We start from the raw sequence: 25,357 nt of genomic DNA, 5'->3' as shown, positions 1-25,357 counted from the left end.
AAAGCAAGTAGGCATATGGGACTGGTCTAACACCTTAGCTTCATTAACATTGTCCTTTCTACCCAACTGGAATTAAACAAACAAACAAACACATTAGTAGGCCAGGTAAACGTGGCTCTCCTTATCTATTTAACTCATTTCTTTATTGGCATATGTGAGTCGCCTGTGAGTCTGTTATGTTTGCCAGAATCGTGGCTGGCCATTTGAGTCCAAACTTCCAGAGAGCAGAGACCACATGTGTTCCATTTGCTTTGTATGGTGTCCAGCAAAGAGCTGCAGTACAGTATCACAGACAAGTCCTGGACTTGGACCATGGAGACCCAGGATTTCATTCTGCCCACGTTACCCTTAAAATCTGGACCTTGTTTTTAATATATTGTTTTTAAAAAATTAGCAGAAACAAACATTTTCTGCCCTTCCTACCCTCCAATGCTGAGGGAAGAATTAAGTGAAATATTGTAAAAGAAAGATTTGTAGAAGTTGTCACATAAGTGCATTTTAAAAAAAAATTATATGGAGAAAGAAATGGCCACCCACTCCAGTATTCTTGCCTGGAAAAGTCTGACAGGCTGCAATCCATGGGGTTACATAACGGAGCATGCGTGCATGAGGGTGGAGGGAGATGGGTTGATAGCAATAAACTGGTAGAACTGAAAAAAAAAATTATAAAATGCATTTTGATGATAAGGACACCAGAGCAATTATGACCCAAACTCTGAGATGTTTCAGTTGGAGAAGCTGATGTGTAGAGACCACAGCTGTATGGAGCTCTGAACCAGATGATGGTCCCAGGCCATGCTGCAGCTAAATCAGCTGAGATCAAAGTAGCCAATAGCCTCAAGAGCCTCCCTCATCTTTGTCCCCAAAGCAAAAGAGCTCCACTCACATACCTGACCTTTTTAGTGCATTCTGGCATTTGTTTTAACTTTTCCTTGGAATTTTAGTGGGGGTGGTGCAAGTTGAGACGGCGCAGAATGAAAGTGCCCATGGACCTTACATACACATATACACAAGTGCACACACACAAGCCCCCTGGCAGACAAGGCAAGAGTCCAGCTTTCTGGGTATCTCTAAACATTATCACTTGAGAAAAAAGTGGCTACCAGAGGGAAGTCCAGGACAACTTTACCCATTCTGTACAAGGGGCAGTTTCCTATAGCAGGGGCTTCGAGATGAGAATTGGATAGTAACTCTTAGGAAAGGAATGGAATTACAAGGTATTAAGGAACACAGTCAACTTTCTAAAGGAGAATCCTAGGTATTACATCTGAAAGGCTCTAAGAGCCATATAATCCCCTCTTCTTACAAAACCTCAAAGGTGGAGTGATTGAACAAAGGTCACAGCACTACAAGTATGAGGGCCTAGGAAACCCCGAACAGAACTCTGGCCCCAACTCTGGTGCAATACGGTAACATTAGTCAATGGGTAGGCAGGGAGCCATAGCCACTGCCCCTCCACGTGGAAAGAACTAGTATTGACTAGGGCTACATCCCTGGAAACTTGGGGAGCAAAGAAATGCAGTGAATCGGGAGCTTGTACCAGGCTGTCCAGCTCACCTTATAGGAACCAGATAGCTCTGCTGCTGTTTAAATTAAATGTGTAAGACTTTCAGAGCTGTCAAAATATACAGAACTTTTTACTAAAATTTTTAAATTAAAAAAAAAAAAAAGAAATGGTGGGAGTTCCCTGGTGGCCAAATGGTTAGGGTTCTGGGCTCTCACTGCCATGGCCCAGGTTCAATCCCTGGGGAACCAAGATTCCACGAGCTACATGGCATGGCCAATAAAAGGGTGGGGGTAAGGGAGTTTTGCTGGTTTTGGCTGATGGCCTTAATGAGATGGTGAAGAATTATCCAGGGCCAGGAAACCAGGATGACAGAAGTCTCATTTTCCAATAAGGCCAGATGTGGTTGCTAAATATTGCCTGTAATGACTGCCAAGCAGAAGAAGGGAGGCACTGAAACTAGCAAAATGATGACAGCACTTCTTCTGGTAGGTTCTCAAGGGGGAAGAGTTAAGGGGGAGCAGAGGAACTAGGATCACCATGCCAGGCCCAAGGCCTTCCAAAGTACCTGTCACCAACACTTCAAATACACTGGTCAAGTCCCAAGTGCCTGGAGAGAGCGAAGAGGAAAAAAACATGAAATAAAGGAGATATGTAAAACTGAATATTAGAACTATTATCCCTCACATGGTGCGGCTACTTGTTTTCACTCCACAGGAAAATGCAGCCATTTTTCCAGGAAGCCCTTTGAGAGGACAGCATGTTGGGAGTCAGAAGACTGAATCCTGCCCTGCCTCCATTGTTGACTGGGCTGGGTGACTTAGGCTGAGCCAGTAGACACACCTTGGCTTGAATTGCCTTCATTGGGAATAATACCCGTTCTGTTTGCACCATGGGGTTGTTGGAAAATCTGATAATGGATATAACCTGTCTGCAAAAACTGTAAAGCACTCTTCAAGCGGAAGGTGATAATATTACTATTCCAATGACTAGGAGCCCTTCATAGGTTTGGCCCATGGGTAGAAACTCCTAGAGACTTGGTTCTTCAGCCCTCACTCTGCATACCCCTCTTCCAAGAGGCAGAGTGGGAGAAGGGATGGCACAAATGTCCAAAAGGCAAAGTTAGACATCTCAGTGAGATGTTCTAGGCTCACTAGCCTCCATGGATGCCAAGGTTTTTCTCACATTGAATCGAAGTTTTTTCCTTTTACTACTTATGATTGTTTCTTCCTGTTTTTCTTGAAGATTTTCTCTCACCTGCTTCAATATGACATTATTTTTAGTGTTTCTCCACTGAAGACACTCACTATTGAAGAACGTGACCCAAAGTTGCTAAATTATGATCCCTGGAGTCCAAGTGTAATAAAAACGAAGCATCTGTTTTGAGAAGTAGCCAAGGATAGAGTTAGCCCTGGAACCCTTTTATTTATAAAGTTTCAATCTCTTCCCTTTTCCCAGACTCAGGGCATTTTATTCCCCACGGGAATTTTTGGGGGTGCAATTTTTGGAGAAGTAGCTGCATATGTATTAAAAATGTTGAGAGCTCAGATTTAGTGCAAGAACATTTATTAAGCGTAGTGTAAGAATAATAAGGAATTCCAATTAAGATAAAATTTGGAAAACATCAGGGAACTTTGGTTTATGGTGGGAAAGGTCATGACTTGGTTCTACTCCACTGGAGGCCTTTACTTTGCCTGCTTCATTCCCCCTCCCTGTACTCCAAGCGCTTTCAATTATGGACAGCTTCTCTTGGCGATGAACTTGGATAAATGCTACCTTGTTAGCTAATAGTACCATTAATTATATTAATGATTAATAGCTAATTAGTCATGATGCTGTAATGCTTAAGTGGAGGCTTCCTTTCTTTCGGCAGCTCCATATCTCAAGCACAATCGCGTACACGCGCCTGCACACACACACACACACACACACACACACACACACACCACACCACACCACACAATCCCCTTCCCTATTTCTGGCCGCAGAACAAGCAGGGTTCTAAATTTGTTTTTCTGACAAGTCTGGGCGATCTCTAAATTTCTCGTTTTTATTAGCTGTCTCATTCATCAAACAAATAACCCACTACTGCTTACATTCTGTCTTTTTTATTTCTGTCTTCTGTTACCCACACCGCCCTTCAGTAACAAGGGGGGCCAGAGTCAAGTTGTTTTTTGTTTGTTTACCTTATAAACCAAAAGACCTCCTGATTTCTACTAAACCCCGCTTGGACCTACTTTTCTACTTTGGCCCCCTTTCTGAACTTCACTTTCCCTAATCTTAACCCGCTCTCTACTTCGTGGAACGCCCCCACTCTCCAGCCCAAAGCTCACTCCTACTCTACATTTTGGCTTCCTTTCAGCAGCCACGCCCCCAGACCCAAGGAGAGCGGCGCGCACGCGCACCCCACGCCTTTACCTGGGCGCTCGGCGGTGGGCGGAGTAGGGGAGGCGGGCGTGGAGCGGGAGTCGGCGGTTGTGTGGAAGGCGAAGAGCTCACAATGTGGCAGGAGGGAGAAAAGGTGCGCCAGGGCCGGCCCCGAGGGCTGCGCATGCGCGCCGCCGCGCCCAGCGGCCGGGATGCCAGGGGGGCGGGCGGAGGGAGGTGTCGGGCTCCCTGTTGGGCGGGCGGGGGGGGCCGGCAAGGGAAGGGGCCGCGGGCGCGCGCGCGCTCTCGCCGCCGCTCGCCCTCCCTCTCTCCCTGCCCCCCTCTCTGCACACACAACCACACACGCACACCCCCCCCTCCCCTGCCTCCCTCCCCGCGCACCGCCCGCCCCGCCAGCCCCGCTCGCCCTCGCGCGCTCGGAAGGGAGTCGCGAGACGTCGGAGCGGCGGCCACGTAGCGCTGCGGCGGCGGCGGCGGCGGCGGCGGCGGCCGAGGCCGGGTCTGCGGAGCGGCCCTGAGGACAGACGTTGGGCAGGGGGGAGGGGCCGGCCCGGCCGGCGGTTGTTACTCGAGCGCCGCGGCTACAGGCCCCCCGCCGCAGGGATGGACCGCCGAGGCGGCGGTCGGGGCGGCGGAGGCGGAGGCGGCCGGCCCGGGTGAGTAGGGGCCCCTGCCCCCCACGTACACGCCACAGTCGCGGCTGCGCCCCTGGCAGCAGCCCTTCCTCTCCGCCGCCCTCCGAGCCGACAGGGGCTCTGGGCGCCGGGTTAACCCTTCGCCGAGGCAGCTGCGTGCACTAGGCCGGAGCAGCCCCCATCCGGAGGGGAGGCCCCGGGCGTTGAGCTCTTCTGGCCCGGACCCTGGCTGGAGGCGCCGGCTTCTGTCCCTTCGCCCCCTCTTTCTCGGACCCGGGCTGGGCTCCAGTTTTGCAGAGTGCGCTCGCCCGGAGGCCCGAGGGGAAGCTGGGGTTGCATGGGGTAGCGGGCCGAGGGGAGGTTTGCACCGGTCCTCCTTCGAGCATTCTCCTGCCCAGCAGCTGGTGGCTTGCACCCACTGCCTCCCCTGTCCTGCGGCTGCGCCCAAACCACCAACCCCCGGGAGTATTGTGCCGCCTGAGATAAAAATGCATCTAAGTGTACACCCGCCCAATACTCACCCAGAGGGTAATGCAGACCTTTCTCCACCCCCACCACAGCCTCCCCTCCAATCAGGCTCTGCTTAAGATTCTTAGATGGGAGCCACTAAAGGTAGTGACACCCCCGTTACATCTGCACAGAACATGTTCATTGTCGAGGAATGTCTCCGCCAGAAATGAAAAATACCCCTGCTTCACCCTGGAACACTGTCTTTACAATTTAAGATCCCGTCTGCTCTTCTTGAAGAGGGCCAGTCTTTGATCACATCTAGCACATCCCTCCCCTACAACACGCGCGCGCGCGCACACACACACGCACACACACACACACTTCCTGATTGCTGAACAGTCCCTGTCATCGCGGATCCATTGTCAGGAATGGCTTGTGCCAATCAAAGGAATGTGCTTTTGCCTTTGGAGAAGGGCGCTTTCCACAACCACGTTCTCAGGATATTGCTGTGTGAGTCTGTCTTTGATTGTCCTCAGGTTGCCTCTGTGTTCAACTATCATCTTTCCAGTGTTTCCCCTATATACGTTACATCTCCCGTGGATCCCCAGTAATACCTGAGTGATGGGTTCCCCCCCACCAGTTAATTACGTATGATGTGTGGGAATTTCATTTTTTAAAAAAATTTTATTTGGTTGTAATGTTTAACATCTGTAGTCAAGGCATAGTAAATATATAGGATAATATTTTGGGATGATTTTTTTCTTTTCTTTTCCAGAGATGGCATGGTCCGTATTGTTCTGGGAATGGCAAATAGCACATGCTTTGTTGACAACATGTGTGTGCTTAGGAAATGAAGAGCTGCTGTGGTTGGCGTGTGAGAGTGTGTGCACTGAATGCTGGTTGTGTTCCCATATAGGGCTGATTTGAGAGTGGTGAGCTGTACTGTGATAGGGCTGGCAGGCATCTGGGATGTTTGTATCAGGACTGTGCACATATATTCAGATAGATACTGCCTTTAGTATGCTGCTGCTGCTAAGTCGCTTCAGTCCTATCCGACTCTTTGCGACCCCATAGACGGCAGCCCACCAGACTGCCCCGTCCCTGGGATTCTCCAGGCAAGAACACTGGAGTGGGTTTTTGTTGAAAATGTACACTGATGTGTTTTGGGGATTCTGAAAATGTCTGTTTTAGTGATTCCTAACCTCTCTTTGGATTCATGGAAGCCCTTAGGACCCTCTTCCAGGGGAAATAGACACTCATAATTTTGTATGCAATTACAATCATCTTGAGCCTGGTCCTGGGCCCTGAGGTTAAAATCTGTATTGAAAGGACTTTGAGTTTTGTGTTTTGCTTTCTTTCTTGAGGATTGTCATTACTTTGGTCCTGAGCAGTAACCAACAAACTAGATGAAATATGTATCCTCGTGTTTTGTTCTTTGATTACAGTGAGTTAGGTATTTGTAAGGTATCATTTCTCCTGTCTTACAGTAAAGAAATGTATGTGAGAATTTCAGAAAAAGTTAAAACTGGAGTCAGAATAACTTGTTTAAATGCGTCTAAATGTGCCTGGCATTATCTTCTAAGTGTAGCAGATTTCAACAGCAGAATCAGTGGTCTATTTTCTAATGCCTATCTGGAATCATTTTGTGTTGTTTGAGGTTGATCTGATCTCTTAAAAGAAGGCCTTATCTTTCCCATGGTAGAGTACCTGCTCTGTGAAGATTTTTCAGCTTTATTAAATGTGATTTCATGTCTTTTTTTCAGAGTGATGTTACCATCAGAATCATCCATTTTTAAATTTTGTTTTAATGGAAGGATTTTAATTATAATAAGGAAATTCAGTCTCCATGTTTAAAATATAGAACTAGGTATGAATGTTGCACTATTCTACAATATGCAGGGGATAAATATCAACTATTCTTGTTTAAATCACCCTGCCCTCAGCCTTTGCCTTTTGACCATATCTCAGTCAGGAGACAGTGTGTGATAGTGTTATGATGGGCAGTGAGATAAAAGAAACAGGTCCCCAGCTCTCCAGGAGCTTGTAATTCTGATAATATTTTTTTGCTTACAAAATCCTTTAGGACTTTCATATTTTTGATATTTTGGAGTTTCTGAGAGGCTAAGGAATTTATGGTATTAACAGCATTTTGGATGGCAAGGGAGCCTTGGAATCTTGCATAAAACCTGTTTCATTCACCTGAAGAATAGCATTTATTCTAATAATTATGCAGTATATCCTATGAAATTTGAAAGTATGCTGAGATTGCAAATATTGCATTTTTATTATCTAATAAACAGGATTGAGGTGGCTTATATTGCAGGTAATGTTTTTTTTTTTCATGTCGTGCCTAAAGTTTTACTGTCAGAAATTATTTGCCTATCCTAAGCCCAAGGAATTTCAAAATTGCAAATATGTTATTGTTTTTTTTTCAGTGTAGTATATGACAAATCATTAAAATCTCAGGGGACAGTGTGCTTCCTTGATTTAACATCACAGAACCTCTTCTAACCAGTCACTTAGCTAGGTAAACACCCACACACCACAAAGCAGCTGATCATATAACTCATATGGCTGTGAGGACAGCATTCTCTCTGCCAAATTCAGAGCTTGGCAGCTGGAAAACAATTGCATAGCAGTGAAACATGGAGTCGTGGTGCTGGCTGCTCACTCTCATTAACACAAACAGCTTGCTGTAGTTTTTTCAACGCTCTTCTTCAGACACCCTTCCCTTAGGAGGTTTCAGATCAGCAGCTTCTACTCAAGGGAAACAGCACCTACTTTCTGCAACTGTGGCCTCAAGATCTGCTGCGTGACACCCAGAGCTGTTTCCATTTCTGCTCTCAGTATGGGAAGTAATCTTGTAGTGTGGTAAGAAAATACTTATTCAAGTCTGTAGAAAAAAGTTGATTAGTAATGCTGCTGATGTGATTTTGTTTTTGAATGTCTGAAGCCTTTTGAAGAAGCAAACTTGTAAAAGTGAACTGTTTAAAAACAAATCACCCTTTTCTCAAGAGTTTCAGAAGATTTCACCAAAATGTGAATATACTCTTGAGTTTCATTTCCCTTGTTCTAAAAAGTCAGTTGAGAGACAACCAAAAGCAAAAAAGAACTTAACTGGATTCTCTCATATTTTGAATCATAGCCTTTGGAACTAAAGGAGGTGACTGCATTTCCTCGCCAGGAATTCCTGAGTCTTATGCTACCGTTTTAGGTATGATGTTTTTCTCATCTATTGTCATCATTTCAGACAGCATTTTAATAAAATTATTTTGATAAGCAGAATTTATTTTAATAAAAGTGAGTTGGTGTTGGAGTTAGTGACTTTAGCTGAGGGAGGATCAGGGAGAGGGTTCTTTGGAGCCAGGCAGAACTAGGTTTGAATAAAGCTCCACTGTCTTTACAGCATTGGACTAGTCACCTTGAGCTCTCTATAGCCTCAGTTTCCTCATCAGAAGAGTGGGGTTTGTTATGATATTAGAGATAATATATATGAACTTTTGGAAGACAGGCACATATACACATTAAGGACTCAATGGTAGGACAGGAGTGATGTGGGAGTGAAACTGCAGATCATTTTGGCTTACAGGATTTAGAAGTCTGGTGCTGCGATCTGCATACTTTAATTTGTGCTGATTTGAGATGAAAAAATTGCAAATATTTAACTTGGTGCATAGCTAAGTCTTGCAGGTGCACTGTGCTTGTTGGAACTTTGATTTGTTGCTCTATGGCTGGCTGAACTTGGTGGAGACAATAAAACTTAGCTCCAGATTCAACAGTGTTACCCACAGGCTGTGCTTGTTTTAAGCCTTTTCAGAGCTTACGTGGTGAAAGGGGTGTTTTAGGACACTAAGGTAGCTCAATGAGTTCTGTGTCCAGAGTTGAATCACGTGCAAAGCCTTGTGTAAATTTTCATGGTTAATGCAAGTCATAAAGTGCTTGGTGGAATCAGTGAAGACATCCAATGCTTATTTTAGTTAATCTGTTTGTTTATATAGCAGTTATCTTTGATATTTGAAAACACTTATGAACATTTTTTTCTTAAAAAATTCTCATTGCTTTTCTGAGGTTTTGATCATAAACTGTTATTAGGGCTGTAAGTTTGAGTGCCTAAGGCATTTTTGCTTTGATGGGTGAAGGAAAGAAAAGTAAGGTCCCTTACCTGTCAAATTTGATCGGCTCTCCACTTTAGACCTATACCTTTAGGTTGTGTATATAGTTCCCAGCATTGTTCTTAATCAAAAAGGCAAGTTTATGGTACATTATTTTTTTTTTTAATGGCAACCCGCTCCAGACTCTTGCCTGGAAAATCCCACGGACGGATGGAGGAGCCTGGTAGGCTACAGTCCATGGGGTCTCAAAGAGTCGGACATGACTGAGCGATTTCACATACATAAACATAAGAGTCTGGTTACTTTGAAAAGTAGATTCAGGACACGTATACAGTTTTATTCAATACACAGAACTTTTAAAATAGTTTCTTGAGTTCTATAGAATTAAATTATTCTGTCATTTTTGCAGAATATCACTGTGATAAGTCCATAACCTAGAGACTTTTCAGATAAGGTAGGCACATCAGTAATGCATTAGGAAATAGCTCAAGGGAATCTGCTAAGCCTTATTTTCTTTTATTATTGAGCCACCTAGGGGCTTGCCCATCAGTGGAATCAGTCACTAGTATTGGATTGCTGATAAAGAGGAGTTGGCAAAGTTAGACTTTGCAGAACACTTGAAAAAAACTTAGTCTTGGCCAGAATGTATAACAGCAGCATTTATGCTATGTGAACCCACTGACTAAATAAGGTTTAGATGATTGAGTTAACATAATTTTTTCTCAACTATAGTACATTTTGCCAAGTAAACTTTTTTTGGGAAGTGGTGCTATTTTTTTTTTTCTGTCTAGTTTACTGGAGTCAAATGGCTCAGTAGATGGCTTGTTGCTTTTGTCAGTTTCTTGATAGGCCAGTCAGTGTGTGGTGAGAAGGGATTGCTGGAAGAGAATAAGAATGGAAATAATCCAAAGAATGGCTCCTGAGCATGATTTTTGGTCTTTACCATGGATGTAAAGACCATGGTATCAGAGAATTGTGACTCTACCTGGATTTCACCAAGATAGGCAGTGTGGGTGATTGCTTTTGACTTCAATGCTAATGTAGAATATAATCTTCAACACATTTATACTTTTCAGCTTTGTGATGTAGATTCAGTTTGGGGGATTCAATGGAATATAACTTCTTTTTTTAAATAATCTTTTAAACATTTTTTGTTTATTTTTCGCTCTGCTGGGTCTTAGTTGCTGCTCATGGGTTTTCTCTAGTTGCGTTGAGCAGGGACTGCTCTAGAGTTGCGGTGCACGGGATTCACACTGTGGTGATTTCTCTCGGGGAGCAAAGGCTGTAGGTGCAGGGCCTTCAGTAGTTGTGGCTCACAGGCTTAGTTGCTCCACAGCATGTGGGATCTTCCTGGACCAGGGATTAAACTTGTGTCCCCTGCATTGGCAGGTGAATTCTTACCCACTGGACCACCAGGAAAGTCCCAGCATATAACTTCTTAATTATACTGTGTGAGCTGTAAAATGAGATTTATAACTAGGCCCTTATAAATTGTTCTTACCCTTTTGAATATATCATTTTAATATATCTAGAATAATATCAGTGGCCTATAAATATTGAAATGCAAAAAATAATACAGTAAAATACTGTTTTGTTTCTTGAGGGGGTGGCAAGGACAGCATTTGTGACTTCAGTTTTGTAGATAAATCTGTTTTTTTCCCCCGGTTCCTCTTAAAACTATGTCCCAGCTGCCCATGGACTTCTCCTATATTAATATACTAAGAGCTGGAGTTTGAACAAAAAAGATCTTAATGACGTGGATAACCACAATGGTGTGATCACTCACCTAGAGCCAGACATCCAGGAGTGTGAAGTCATGTGGGCCTTTGGAAGCATCACTACAAAGATAGTGGAGGTGATGGAACTCCAGCTGAATTATTTCAAATCCTCAAAGATGATGCTCTTAAAGTGCTGCACTCAATATGCCAGCAAATTTGGAAAACTCAGCCATGGCCACAGGACTGGAAAAGGTCAGTTTTCATTCTAGTCTCAAAGTAGGGCAAGGCCTAAGAATGTTCCAACTGCCACAGAATTGCACTCATTTCACATGCAAGAAAAATAATGCTCAAAATCCTTTAAGCTAAGCTTCAGCAGTTTGTGAACCAAGAAATTCCAGATGTACAAGCTGGATTTAGAAAAGGCAGAAGAATCAGAGATCAAATTGCCAACATCCATTGGATCATAGAAAAAGCAAGAGAATTCCAGAAAAACATCTTACTTCTGCTTCATTGACTACACTAAAGCATTTGACTGTGTAGATCACAACAAACTGGAAAATTCTTTAAGAAATGGGAATACAAGACCACCTTACCTCTTGAGAAATCTATATGCAGGTCAAGAAGCAACAGTTAGAACCAGACATGGAAAAACAGGTTGATTCAAAACTGGGAAAGGAGTATGTCAAGGCTGTATATTACCAACCTGCTTATTTAACTTACATGCAGAGTCAGTTCAGTCAGTCAGTTCAGTCACTCAGTCGTGTCCGACTCTTTGCGACCCCATGAATCGCAGCACACCAGGCCTCCCTGTCCATCACCAACTCTTGGAGTTCACCCAAACTCATGTCCATCGAGTTGGTGATCCCATCCAGCTGTCTCATCCTCTGTCGTCCCCTTCTCCTCCTACCCCCAATCCCTCCCAGATCAGGGTCTTTTCCAGTGAGTCAACTCTTTGCATGAGGTGGCCAAAGTACTGGAGTTTCAGCTTTAGCATCAGTCCTTCCAAAGAATACCCAGAACTGGTCTCCTTGAGGGATGGACTGGTTGGATCTCCTTACAGTCCAGGGGACTCTCAAGAGTCTTCTCCAACACCACAGTTCAAAAGCATCACCCAATTCTTCAGAGCTCAGCTTTCTTCACAGTCCAACTCTCACATCCATACATGACCACTGGAAAAACCATAGCCTTGACTAGATGGACCTTTGTTGGCAAAGTAATGTCTCTGCTTCTGAATATGCTATCTAGTTTGGTCATAACTTTCCTTCCAAGGAGTAAGCATCTTTTAATTTCATGGCTGCAGTCACCATCTACAGTGACTTTGGAGCCCCCCAAAATAAAGTCTGACACTGTTTCCACTGTTTCCCCATCTATTTCCCATGAAATGATGGGACCAGATGCCATGATCTTCATTTTCTTAATGTTGAGCTTTAAGCCAGCTTTTTCACTCTCCTCTTTCACTTTCATCAAGAGGCTTTTTAGTTCCTCTTCACTTTCTGCCATAAGGGTGGTATCATCTGCATATCTGAGGTTATTGATATTTCTCCCGGCAATCTTGATTCCAGCTTGTGCTTCTTCCAGCCCAGTGTTTCTCATGATGTACTCTGCATAGAAGTTAAATAAGCAGGGTGACAATATACAGCCTTGACGTACTCCTTTTCCTATTTGGAACCAGTCTGTTGTTCCATGTCCAGTTCTAACTGTTGCTTCCTGACCTGCATATAGGTTTCTCAAGAGGCAGGTCAAGTGGCCTGGTATTCCCATCTCTTTAGAATTTTCCACAGTTTATTGTGATCCACACAGTCAAAGGCTTTGGCATAGTCAATAAAGCAGAAATAGATGTTTTTCTGGAACTCTCTTGCTTTTTCAGTGATCCAGAGAATGTTGGCAATTTGATCTCTGGTTCCTCTGCCTTTTCGAAAACCAGCTTGAACATCTGGAAGTTCACGGCTCATGTACTATGCGAAATGCCTGGCTGAATGAATCATAAGCTGGAATCAAGATTGAGGGAAGAAATATCAATAACCTCAGATATGCAGATGACAGCACCCTTATGGCAGAAAGCAAAGAGGAATTAAAGAGATTAAAGAGCCTCTTGATGAAGGTGAAAGAAGAGAGTGAAAAAGCTAGCTTAAAACAACATTCAAAAAATTAAGATCATGGCATCTGGTCCCATAACTTCATGGCAAATAGATGGGGAAGCAATGGAAACAGTGACAGACTTTATTTTGGGGGCTCCAAAATCACTGCAGATAGTGACTGTAGCCATAAAATTAAAAGCCACTTGCTCCTTGGAAGAAAAACAATGACAAATGTAGATAGCGTCTTAAAAAAAGCAGAAATATTACTGTGCCTAAAGATCTGTATAGTCAAAGCTATGGTTTTTCCAGTAGTCATGTATGAATGTGATAGCTGGACCATAAGGAAGGCTGAGTGCCAAAGAATTGATGCCTTCGAACTGTGGTGCTAGAGAAGACTTTTGAGAGTCCCTTGGACAGCAAGGAGACCAGTCAATCCTAAAGGAAATCAACCCTGAATATTCATTGGAAGGACTGTTGCTGAAGCTGATGCTCCAATACTTTGGCCATCTGATTCAAAGAGCCAACTCATTGGAAAAGACCCTAATGATGGGAAAGATTGAAGGCAGGCAGAGAAGGGGACAACAGAAGATAAGATGATTGATTAGCATCACCAATTCAATGGACATGAGTTTGGGGAAACTCCAGGAGACGGTGAATGACAGGGAGGCCTGGTGTGCTGCAGTCCATGGGGTTGCAGAGAGTCAGACATGAATGAGTGACTGAACAAGAGTTTGAACTTAACCTTGCCTGAAGCATCCTGAGCTCTTCAGTTTTCTTCAGCATACCAGGTATACGCATTAGGCATACAAAGTCATTTAAATTAACTCAGTAAGTGTTTAGGAAAATCCTAAATCCTTACAGTAAGAATTGGATAAATAAGTTAATGTATATTCATGTAATTGAGTAAATCTTACATGGCTACAGAAAAGAATGAAGAAGCTATATATTATTGTGAAAAATCTCTAAGCCAAATTTAAGTGTAATACAGTATGTACTCATTTGAGTATGGCTTATAAGATTCACTCATATTGTGTGTAACAATGCTTCATTTATTCTCATATAATATTTCATTGTATACATACATTGTAATTTATTTCTCCATTCTACTATTAATTGGAGAAGGAAATGGCAACCCACTCCAGTATTCTTGCCTGGAAAATCCCGTGGATGGAGGAGCCTGGTAGGCTACAGTCCATGGGGTTGCAAAGAGTTGGACACGACTGAGTGACTTCACTTCACTTTCACTTTCTACCATTAATGGACATTTGGATTGTTTCTGGTGTAGCTGTCATGAGTAATGCTGCTGTATTCACTATATTCTCTTCTGTACTTAAATTTTTTGATCCTTGCATGTGTATACTAAATAATTTTTCTGATTAAAAAATTATATAATTTCAAATGGCTAGTTGCCTCCTATCAGATTGTGGTAAGCAGCATATACACTTATGCATCCATTCCAACTTGTCAGGAATTAAAACTGCATCCAAAAATAGTTTTTTCTGCCTTTCAGAAACTCCTCAAACTTTTCATCACCTCAAATGGAAAGTTAGATTTTTTTTTCTTTAAAGATGTCTTATGTCTCTAAGGTCAGGTGGTACAGAGAGTCCTAAAGACATTCCACAGGAGCCAGCTGTTGCAGGGTTGGACTCTTCTAAATCTAGAACTGGTGTTTATTTAATTCTCTGTAACACTGTTTCTCAAACTTTTGGACCATGATCCACAGAGAGAAGCAGTATATGCATGCCCACGTATATTCCCTCACATGTGTTCCACCACCTACAACTGAAACAAAGCTCCAGAAACAGTACTTAGCCTTACCATCTGTGAGACAGTCTGTTATTTTACACTGTTTCATTTGTAAAAATTGGGTTGGGACAGACAGTTTGAAAATCACTGCCCTAAATAGAACTTAACAAAAAGTATTTTCTTGAAGTTGATGCTAAACAAATGCTTACTGGAGTAAATGGGGATGGCGGGAGTGATAAATTGAAAAGCTGTGCTTAATGGTATGAGTTTGAAGTGTTAAGAAACGTGGCATGAAGGAAATCATCATATTTATGACCTTAGTCACCGCGTTATTGTTGTTTAGTTGCTAAGTTGTGTCAGACTCTTTTGAAACCTCATGGACTATAACCCACAAACAGGCTCCTCGGCGAGATTTCCCCAGCAAGAATACTGGAGCGGGTTGCCAGTTCCTTCTCCAGGGGATCTTCCTGACTCAGTAATTGAACCTGCATCTCCTGCGTCGGCAGGAGGATTCTTCACCGTCCAACCTCACCAGGGGAGCCCAGTTATTGCATAAAGAGAGTTCATTCTTAAAGATGAAACTCTAGAAAGGTTAAAATTGGATTCTCATTTTGCCTAGCATTTAAACTACGTTCTTCTAAAAGATGGGACACCTACTCTTGCTTAATACACACACACATACAGTCAAGCACTGGCTACCTGTTTATTCATTGTTAGGTAGAATTGAGTGGACTAAGAAATATATACAAATACATATAAACTTATACAAATGTAATAAATATATACAGCATAACCTTTAACACAAAGTGTGGTTTAAATATCAATGTACTTGTGTAAAATGGTTACAGAATAAAAATACATCAAGGACTCGATAGTGAATTTTTACCTCTGTATGAAAATCAGACTGTGGGCTTGGACTATATTTCAGAGATAGCTCTGTCAGAAAAGCAATCATCAGAACCTGGTTCAGTGGAAGGACAAAACTTTAAAGGTACTTATGTGTACTGTGAATATGGCTGTATTTTTCTTTATTTATCTACCATTTAATCCTCATATAACCCTTTGAGGTAGGTATTATTGTTCCCATTTTTCAACAGGGAAATTAAGACAAAGGGGGGTTATATAACTTGCCAAAGTGAGTGTATTCTTTTCTTGGTGTTGAGATTTTGTAGGAAAAGACCCATCAAATGATTTTATTTTGGTAATTGAAAAATTAGTTTTAAAATTAAAAATCCATAAATATTTCTGGCTTTTAGAAGCCAGAGACTATGTAAGTAATTTTGTTAAATTGTTATTTTAAAAACGGTATTTTGGCCATGCCGTGTAGTGTCCAGGATCCTAGTTCCCCGACCAGGGATCAAATCTGTGCCCCCTACAGTGGAAGCCTGAAGTCCTAACCTCTGGACCGCCAGGGGAGTCCCTGTTTTATTTTTTAAAATAATGTACAGTAAATTGATATTTTGGCATGTGTACAGTTCTTTGTGTCAGTTCTTTGTATTCATGTTACCATCACCACATCAGGATACAGAACAAGTCCATCACTCAAGGCTGTTTCCTGTAATCCCTTTGCATCGGTACTCTCCTCCACCCTCCACTCTGGCTACCATTGATCTGTTGACCATCTCTATAGTGTTCTCTTTTGGAAAGTGCTGTGTAAATAGGATCAGTCAGTATGTAGCCTTTTGAGACTGTCTTCCTCCACTTAGCATGATGCCTATGAGATTTATCCAAGTTTTTTGGTTATCAATAGTTTGTTCCTTTTATCACCAAGTAATATCCCATTGTGTGGGTACACCACAGATTTTTCATTCATTCTTAAAGGGCATTTGGATTGTTTTCTAGTTTTGGGTGAATATAAATTCTCATTTCTCTGGAGTAAATACCTAGGGGTGGGATTGCTTGATGATAGGTGTGTGTGTTTAATTTTGTAACAAACTGCCAAACTGTTTTCCAGAGAGTGTTCCCTTTTGTATCTCCACCAGTAGCATACGAAAGTCTTGTTTGGTCTACGTCTTTGCTCACACTTGAAATTGTATTTTTTATCTTCACTGTCCTAATGGGTGTGTGTGTGAAAATGTTAGTTGCTCAGTCATGTCCAACTCTTTGCAAACCATGGACTACAGCCCACCAGGCTCCTCTGTCCAGGGAATTCTCCAGGCAAGAATACTGGAGTGCGTCCATCCATTCCCTTCTCCGGGGGATCTTTCCAACCCAGTGATCGAACCCGGTTCTGCATTTCAGGCAGATTTTTTACTTTCTGAGCTACCAGGGAAGCCTGAGTCCTAATGAGTATGTAGAAATAATTCATTTTGACCAGAATCTGGGTAATAGACCAAGCTGTGCCATCAACTAGCTGTTGACCTTACAGAAACCATTTAACATTTTAAAGCCTCATTTTTCTTCATTTCTCATATAATAGAGAATATTGAATATGTTGTAAGTTCTCTTGCAGCTCTCCAGTTCATTGGTATGGAAGCATAAATCCTTGGCAACAGGACAGATTTTGTTGCTTGTGCAAAAAAAGTCTATTGATGGATCTAAGCTAAGGTATAAACACTATAAACAATACATGTCTGTTTGTAAGTAGAATCTGTGAAATAACTTGATATTTATAACTGTAATTTAGCTCTAGCTAAGCATAATAATACTGAAATGTGTCTGTCATGTCTATAAGCTAAAATTATATAGCTAATGTTGCAGTTAACATTGACAATCTAGAGTCCTTGGCTAATGTTGGATGTTTTCATAATAGAACTATTTCTCAGCTTTGTAGGGCAATTGTTTACAGTAAGTTCAGTAACAAATATTTTACCATTTTCAGTCATGAACAGGGGATCATTTTTTTTAAATTACGTATTTGGGTACTTAGTGTCTTACTTGAGTGTGAAGCAAATTGCTTCTATAGTGTTGTGAAGAATAGTTTATTATTTTTCTAAAGAATTATACAAGCTTATCCAAAATTATTTAAGGATTACAGAAATATACGAAGGAACAAAGTATCTCCGCCTTCATCTTTGCCCCTACCCTAGGTATCTCTCAGTGTGAGCATACATATGCATAGCTCACGTGCATAGTCTTACATAGTGGGATTGCGTGATTCCACTCCCACGTGTACTTTACACTTATTTTTTCTCACGTGGACATATTTCTGTGTCAATTAATATAAACCTACATCACCATTTGAATGACTGTGTAGTATGCCAGGATCTGTATGTATCATTATTTATGTTTCAAGATTTTGTTATATTAAGTAGTGCTATAAAATGAATACCCTTGTATACATATCTTTTTATACTTGTGTTATTATCTACTAATGAGGAATTCTCGATAGCTGGGTCCAAAAGTATGCACACTTCACACTTAGGAAAATAGTGCTGAGTTGCTCTAATGAAGGTTAGTGATTCCATAGTCACATAGCATTCTGGTCTATATTGGCCAAACCAGCTGATGTCAGAAGTCAGGTTATCTTGCCATTAGCCAGTTTGGGTTTTAAGCCATAAAACATATCTATACATGTTTGTAGGTGGATCCTGCTGAAAAAACTCGTTCCATTTGGTAATTGATAGTCTTTACCAAGTAAACCTGAAAATGTTGAAAAACATCAAAGTTAAAAAAAGCAGTTTTTTAAGGAATTCCCTAGTGATCCAGTGGTTAGGACTCTACTTCCACTGCTGAAGGCCGCAGTTTAGTCCCTGGTTGGGGAGCTGAAGTCCTGCAAGCCACGTGGCATGGGAAAAAAAGTTTAAAAAGCCCTCACTTTTGAGAAAAACTAAGAAAGCAGTTTGTTTTTTTAATTCAAAGAAAATCTTTTCATTAATGTAGTTATACCTCAATTTGTACTACCCCTGTAAGTTCTCTTTTTTAAAATTAAAAAAAAATTAAATTTTGGAATAACTTTAGATTCACAGAAAAGATGCAAAATGGGTACTTTTTTTCTTTTTAAATTTATTTTAATTGGAGGTTAATTACTTTACAATATTGTGGTGGTTTTTGCCATGCATTCACATGAATCAGCCATGGGTGTACATGTGTTCCCCATCCTGACCCTCCCTCCCTCCAACCTCCCTCCCCATCCCATCCCTCAGGGTCATCCCAGTGCATCAGCCCTGAGCACCCTGTCTCATGCATCTATTTCACATATGATAATATACATATTTTAATGCTTTTCTCTCAAATCATCTCACCCTTGCCTTCTCCCAGAGTCCAAAAGTCTGATCTTTACATCTGTGTCTCTTTTGCTGTCTCACATATAGAGTCATCATTATCATCTTTCTAAATTCCATATATATGCATTAATATACTGTATTGGTGTTTTTCTTTCTGACTTATTTCACTCTGTATAATGGGCTCCAGTTTCATCCACCTCATTAGAACTGATTCAAATGCATTCTTTTTAATAGCTGAGTAATATTCCATTGTGTATATGTACCACAGCTTTCTTATTCATTCATCTGCCGATGGACATCTAGTTTGCTTCCATGTCCTGGCTATTGTAAACAGTGCTGCAGTGAACATTGGGGTACACGTGTCTCTTTCAGTTCTGGTTTCCTTGGTGTGTATGCCCAGCAGTGGGATTGCTGGGTCGTATCGCAGCTCTATTTCCAGTTTTTTAAGGAATCTCCACACTGTTCTTCATAGTGGCTGTACTAGTTTGCATTCCCACCAACAGTATAAGAGGATTCCTTTTTCTCTGCACCCTCTCCAGCATTTATTGTTTGTAGACTAAAACAGGTACTTGTATATCACCTCATCTAGTTCTCTTTTTTCTTAAGATGAATGTATATGCATTTATTTCTTGGTTATAAAAAGAAAGCCTTAGATTAAAATATATACTTAAAAATGTTACAGTAACACAGTACAACTGTCTATATAAATAGAATAAGTGCTATTGATAATCTTCAGTAACTTTATAGTCTTCTTGTGGTTTATGGAATAATGGTAGAGTTTAAGGTCCAGTACTTTTAAAGGTTTATTTTTGTTTTTTTCTATGACTGTGTTTCCGTTTCCTAACCTAATTCTGATACTGAGAGTTTTACCTAACAGCCATTAAAATAATATAATTTAGTCTTTCACATTACTCTGAACCAAATTGAAAACAAATTATTACTTAAAAAGCAATTACATATTGGTGTTTCTGAGCTTATTACTTGCTCTACATAGATTTTAGAAGTTGAGTACTTTATATTAGAGAAATGAATCTGTAATTATTTTTAGCTAAATTCATTGTTCTCTTATAGTTGTTAGAACAGGTAAAATAAAATGGTAACATTAAAGTTGGTATATTTTTATTGTATATTTGGCAAACTATGAAAATTAGCATTTGAAAATTACTTCATTGTGTTGACATTTTGTTCACATTAAGTTATAATAAATGTAGAATATGAAAATATTCCAGATGATTATATCTCATGAATAAAGTTGAAAATCATATAAACACAAAGCATAGTGATAATTATAACATTCGTATAGGGTTTTGGACATGAATTTGAACTTTCTCCAGAAGATAGTGAAGGACAGCAGGGGAACCTGGTATGCTGCAGTCCATGGGGTTGCAAAGAGTCAGAAAACTTAGTAACTGAACAACAGCAACAAGTAGGAGTTTGAGATACTTTTCTCATATATTAATTCTTTTTAAAAAAATTTTTAATTTAACTTTATTTTTTTTGAAGTATAATTGATTTACAGTGTTGTGTTAGTTTCAGATATACAGCAAAATGATTCAGATATTTATCTTTATCTTTTTTCCAGATTATTTTCCCTTACACATTATTACAAAATATTGAATATGGTTCTTTTCATCTAGTTCTGTTATTGTTAAAGTCTTACATACACTAAGAAAGCAGCGCTGGTACATTACTATCAGGTTAACTCCAGATTTAGTTCAGATTTCACTAGTTTTTCAACTAATATTCTTTTTCCATTTGGAAACATCCTAAATCAAGCTTTTAAACTCTGTGCTTAAATAAGCTTGAATATCTGTTCATAGATTAATTTTAGTCATACATTGTACATTTGTACCGTGTATAATGTATCCGGATCTCTATATTTGTCTAGATAAGTTTAAAGTATCTTTGATGTTATTATCTTTGAAAGTTATCTTTTGATGTTCACAGATGTCTGCCCAAGGCCATATTAGGGTAGGTTTGGAGGTCTTTTTCCCCCACCTTCTTGTGTCCATGCAGAAGCATAATTTATAATATGAGTAAGAATAGTTCTTGCACAGTGATAGCCTTTTCAGTCCAGTTATAAGTCTCTATCTCCAGGATCACATAACTACCTTTTGTTTTACTAAGAAATTAACTTGTGCTGGATGGTTGCACTGTCTGGCTCTGACAGAATATAAATATTAAGCAGTTCTTGAAAGAGAAAATGGTGCTGGTTTTGCAGCAGAATACCATTATAAGTCAGTTTTCATTCCAATCCCAAAAAAAGGCAATGCCAAAGAATGTTCAGACTACCACACAATTGCAGTCATTTCACATGCTAGAAAAGTAATGCTCAAAATTCTCCAAGCTAGGCTTCAACAGTACGTGGGCTTCCAAATGTTCAAGCTGGATTTAGAAAAGGCAGAGGAATCAGAGATCAAATTGCCAACATCTGTTGGATCATAGAAAAAGCAAGAGAATTCCAGAAAAACATCTGCTTCATTGACTACTCTAAAGCCTTTAACTAAGTAAATCACAACAAACTGGAAAATTCTTGAAGAGATGGGACTGCCAGACCACCTGACCTGCCTCCTGAGAAATCTGTATGCAGGTCAAGAAGCAACAGTTAGAACCGGACGTAGAGCAATGGACTAGTTCAAAGTTGGGAAACTAGTACATTAAGTCTGTATAGTGTCACCCTGCTCATTTAACTTATATGGAGAGTACATCATGTGAAACGCTGGGCTGGATGAAGCACAAGCTGGAATCAGGATTGCCGGGAGAAATATCGATTAGCTCAGATAAGCAGATGATACCACCCTTATGGCGGAAAGAGAAAAACAACTAAAGAGCCTCTTGAGAGGAGAGTGAAAAAGCTGGCTTAAAACTCAACATTCAAAAAATGAAGATCATGGCATCTCGTCCCATTACTTCATGGCAAATAGATGGGGAAACAGTGGAAACAGTGACAGACATTATTTTATTGGGCTCCAAAGTCACTGGGGAACGGTGACTGCAGTCATCAAATTAAAAGCCGCTTGCTTCTTGGAAGAAAAGTTATGACCAACCTAGACAGCATATTAAAAAGCAGAGACATTACTTTGCTGACAAAGGTCCATATAGTCAAAGCTGTGGTTTTTCCAGTAGTTGGTCATATATGGATGTGAGAGTTGGACCATAAAGAAAGCTGAGCACTGAAGAATTGATGCTTTTGAGCTGTGGTTGGAGAAGACTCTTGAGAGTCCCTTGGACTGCAAGGAAATCAAACCAGTCAATCCTAAAGGAAATCAGCCCTGAATATTCATTGGAAGGACTGATGCTGAAGCTCCAATACTTTGGCCACCTGATGCAAAGAACTGGCTCATTGGAAAAGACCCTGGTGCTGGGAAAGATTGAAGGCAGGAGGAGAAGGGGACAACAGAGGATGAGATGGTTGGATGGCATCACTGACTCTATGCACATGAGTTTGACTGAGCTCTGGGAGTTGGTGAAGGGAAGCCTGGCATGCTGCAGTCCATGGGGTCACGAAGAGTCAGACATGACTGAGTGACTGCACTGAATTGAACCATTATAGAGGGGGTACTTACTTGGCTATCTTTCACTCTTCACCTGCTAATGCAGAGAATCTCTCCTGAGGCAAACTGTGGCATCCAAACTCAGTATATTTAAATGATTTATTGAAACAGTTTACATTATGGAAGAGGCAGAAGAAATTGGCAACATCACATGGGTGTGGATTTTTAAAAATCACTTTCCTCCCAGCTTAAACAAAACTGTTAGGTGTTCCATTAGCTTACATGTCCTTTCAAAAGTAAATAAAAATCTCCCTAAGCATTCTTGGAAACAAAAGTGGTAGTCAACAGAAGCTTCATGAGGAGATAGGTACTTTGGAGCTAGGTCTGCAATGGTGCCTGGAATTTTACAGTCATATAGGCCGTGAGGGTGGAGTGGTGGTGTTCTAGGTAGAAGCAAAGAATGACATAACCAAAGGTTTAGAAGTGGAAAAAGTCAGGGTGCACTTTAGAAATAGCACGATGACATTAGGTGGGAGAGAAGGATTTTGGGGATCCAAGGCTGAAAAACTCAGTTGGGTCAGATGGAGGAGGGCTTTGGAACGATTTGCTAAGGTATTGAACTTTATTCCAAGGCTCTAGAAGCCAGTAATACCTAGTTTTGTAGCTAGGGAATGACATGATCCAAATTCTTTAGGAAAATGTAGTTTAGAAAATCTCTGTGTAAGGTGGTTTAAAAGACGGAGGCAGAAAGACTATTGTAATGTGTGTATGAGATGATTTGGGCCTGAACTCAGAGGTTGTGTTAGCAATTGGAATAGGGAGGACATGTCAGTTTTTAAGAACAGGACTTGTTGGTTCATGAGGTATTGGGGTAAGGTAGAGGGAACCCCAGAAGGAACCCAAGGTTTGGATCCTCAGTCAAACTACAGGTGCTTCATTTGGATCTTCCACAACATTGACCATAAAATAAGAACTTAAAATCAGTAACATCCTAGAACTGAGGAAAAGTATGTAGTCTCCTTGTTCTGGAAACCATAAAATGCAGCTTAGAACTGACTCAGGATAGAGGAAGCAAACCAGGGAAGGAAAAAGGTAGTTTTTCATTTAACAGTGGAGAACCATTGCTATGGCTTGTACTTGCATCTGATTTTTATACGGTGCAGTGGTGTAGGCCATTTTACTTACAGGCTTTCCTGGTGGCTCAAACAGTAAAGAATCCACCTGCAATGCAGGAAACCTGGTTTCAATACCTGGGTCAGAAAGATCTCTTGCAGAAGGGAATAGCAACCCACTTCAGTATTCTTGCTTGGGCTTCCTAGGTGGCACTGTGGTAAAGAATCCGAAGGAGACTCAAGAGATGTGAGTTTGATCCCTGGGTCAGGAAGATCCCCTGGAGAAGGAAATGGGAACCCACTTCAGTATTCTTAACTGGAAAATTCCATGGACAGAGGCGGCTAGTAGGCTACAGTTCATGGACTCACAAGAGTTGGACGTGACTGAGCACATACTGTGCTTATGGTGATAGCAACAGCACAGCCCTGACCGAAGATGAGAATCCTGTGACCTTATAGTACAGCAGATATAGAAGGTCGTCTAAAACCGTCTGCTGCTCACCCGTGGGCCTCTCTCTATACACATACACATACTTTGTTTGGTTAATGGTTTCTTAGTTGGACCTGTGTATATGAAGGTGACAGAATGTATTGTGTAGTCCATCAGCTAGAGAACATAGGTAAAGCAGCTTTAATGCCAGTTCTTACTAAAACATTGGCTATGCATGTAAACAATACCGACCTAAAACCTTACCTGTAGCCAGAGCTACATAGGGAGTTCCACATGAAGACAGAAGTTTGTAGTTCAGTTTTATTGTCTTTTCATTGACAAAAGTTGACTTAGTGTATAGGGTACAGTAGTGTCTACTGTCTAACCAGTCTTGACTGAGTGATGATCTTACTAGGCAAATTGTTTTATTCAAACATATTTAACATTTTTTATTCTCTGTTAGCATATTTGGGATTATCAAACATATACCATATTTGGTACATTTTATATTATAGTTTTTAGAGATGTGAAATTTAAGTTATGGAAAAGAAAATGTCATACTATGGGGGGATTTTCAAACTATATTTTACCTTTGTAATTCCTTAGTTTAGTCATATCAAAAAGTTAATTTAGAGTTAATTATAGTTATAAAATATTTTTTTCTCCACTGAGCCACCAGGGAAGCCCAACAATTATTAGTATACGGCTACTCTTGTTTCATAGGGCTTCCCAGGTGATACAGTGGTAAAGAATCCACCTGCCAGTGCAGGAGATACAAGAGACGCAGGTTTTATCCCTGGTTCAGAAAGATTCCCCGAGAGTAGAAGATGGCAGCCCACTCCAGTATTCTTGCCTGGAAAATTCCATGGACGGATGAGCTCGGTGGGCTGCAGTCCATGGGGTCACAAAGAGTTGGATGCAGCCAAGCACATACACAATTTTGTTTCATATATATCCACCCTCACTGTAATTCCCTCTCTCTGGTTACTTTGAAGCGGTTTAGATGTCATATCATATTATTTTTATATATGAAAATTCTTTTTTTAAAAAAGACAAATACCATTATACTAAAAAAAACCTCCAGACCATCATTAAGTAATCAGTATCTATACTTCCCAGTTGACTCATAATTGTTTTTTCAGTTTGTTTTTTCAACATTTAGATACAGGCTAGAATGTTGAATTAAGGTCCAAAGAATGAGTGATTGGCTAATATGTCTATTCAGTTCAGTTGCTCAGTTGTGTCCGACTCTTTGCGACCCCATGAATTGCAGCACGCCAGGCCTCCCTGTCCATCACCAACTCCCGGAGTTCACTCAAACTCATGTCCATCGAGTCGGTGATGCCATCCAGCCATCTCATCCTCTGTCGTCCCCTTCTGCTCCTGCCCCCAATCCCTCCCAGCATCAGAGTCTTTTCCAATGAGTCAACTCTTTGCATGAGGTGGCCAAAGTATTGGAGTTTCAGCTTTAGCATCAGTCCTTCCAAAAAACACCCAGGACTAATCTCCTTTAGAATGGACTGG

General features: G+C 41.0%; 1 protein-coding gene across 1 annotated transcript in view; it reads left to right on the top strand.

Annotated features, from left to right (window-relative positions):
• Positions 1-4,313: 4,313 nt before the first annotated feature.
• ZNF652 (zinc finger protein 652) overlaps positions 4,314-25,357 on the top strand; it is a 65,831-nt gene continuing 44,787 nt past the window's right edge. The window contains exon 1 of the mRNA XM_040245642.1: positions 4,314-4,548. The gene's annotated coding sequence lies outside the window, so the exon portion shown is untranslated. The remainder of the gene's footprint in view (positions 4,549-25,357) is intronic.

The sequence above is a fragment of the Oryx dammah genome, unplaced genomic scaffold, assembly GCF_014754425.2.
Source record: "Oryx dammah isolate SB20612 unplaced genomic scaffold, SCBI_Odam_1.1 HiC_scaffold_8, whole genome shotgun sequence".
NCBI lineage: Eukaryota > Metazoa > Chordata > Mammalia > Artiodactyla > Bovidae > Oryx > Oryx dammah.
The sequence above is the reverse complement of the archived record's forward strand: the minus strand, read 5'-3'. Positions and strand labels throughout refer to the sequence as shown.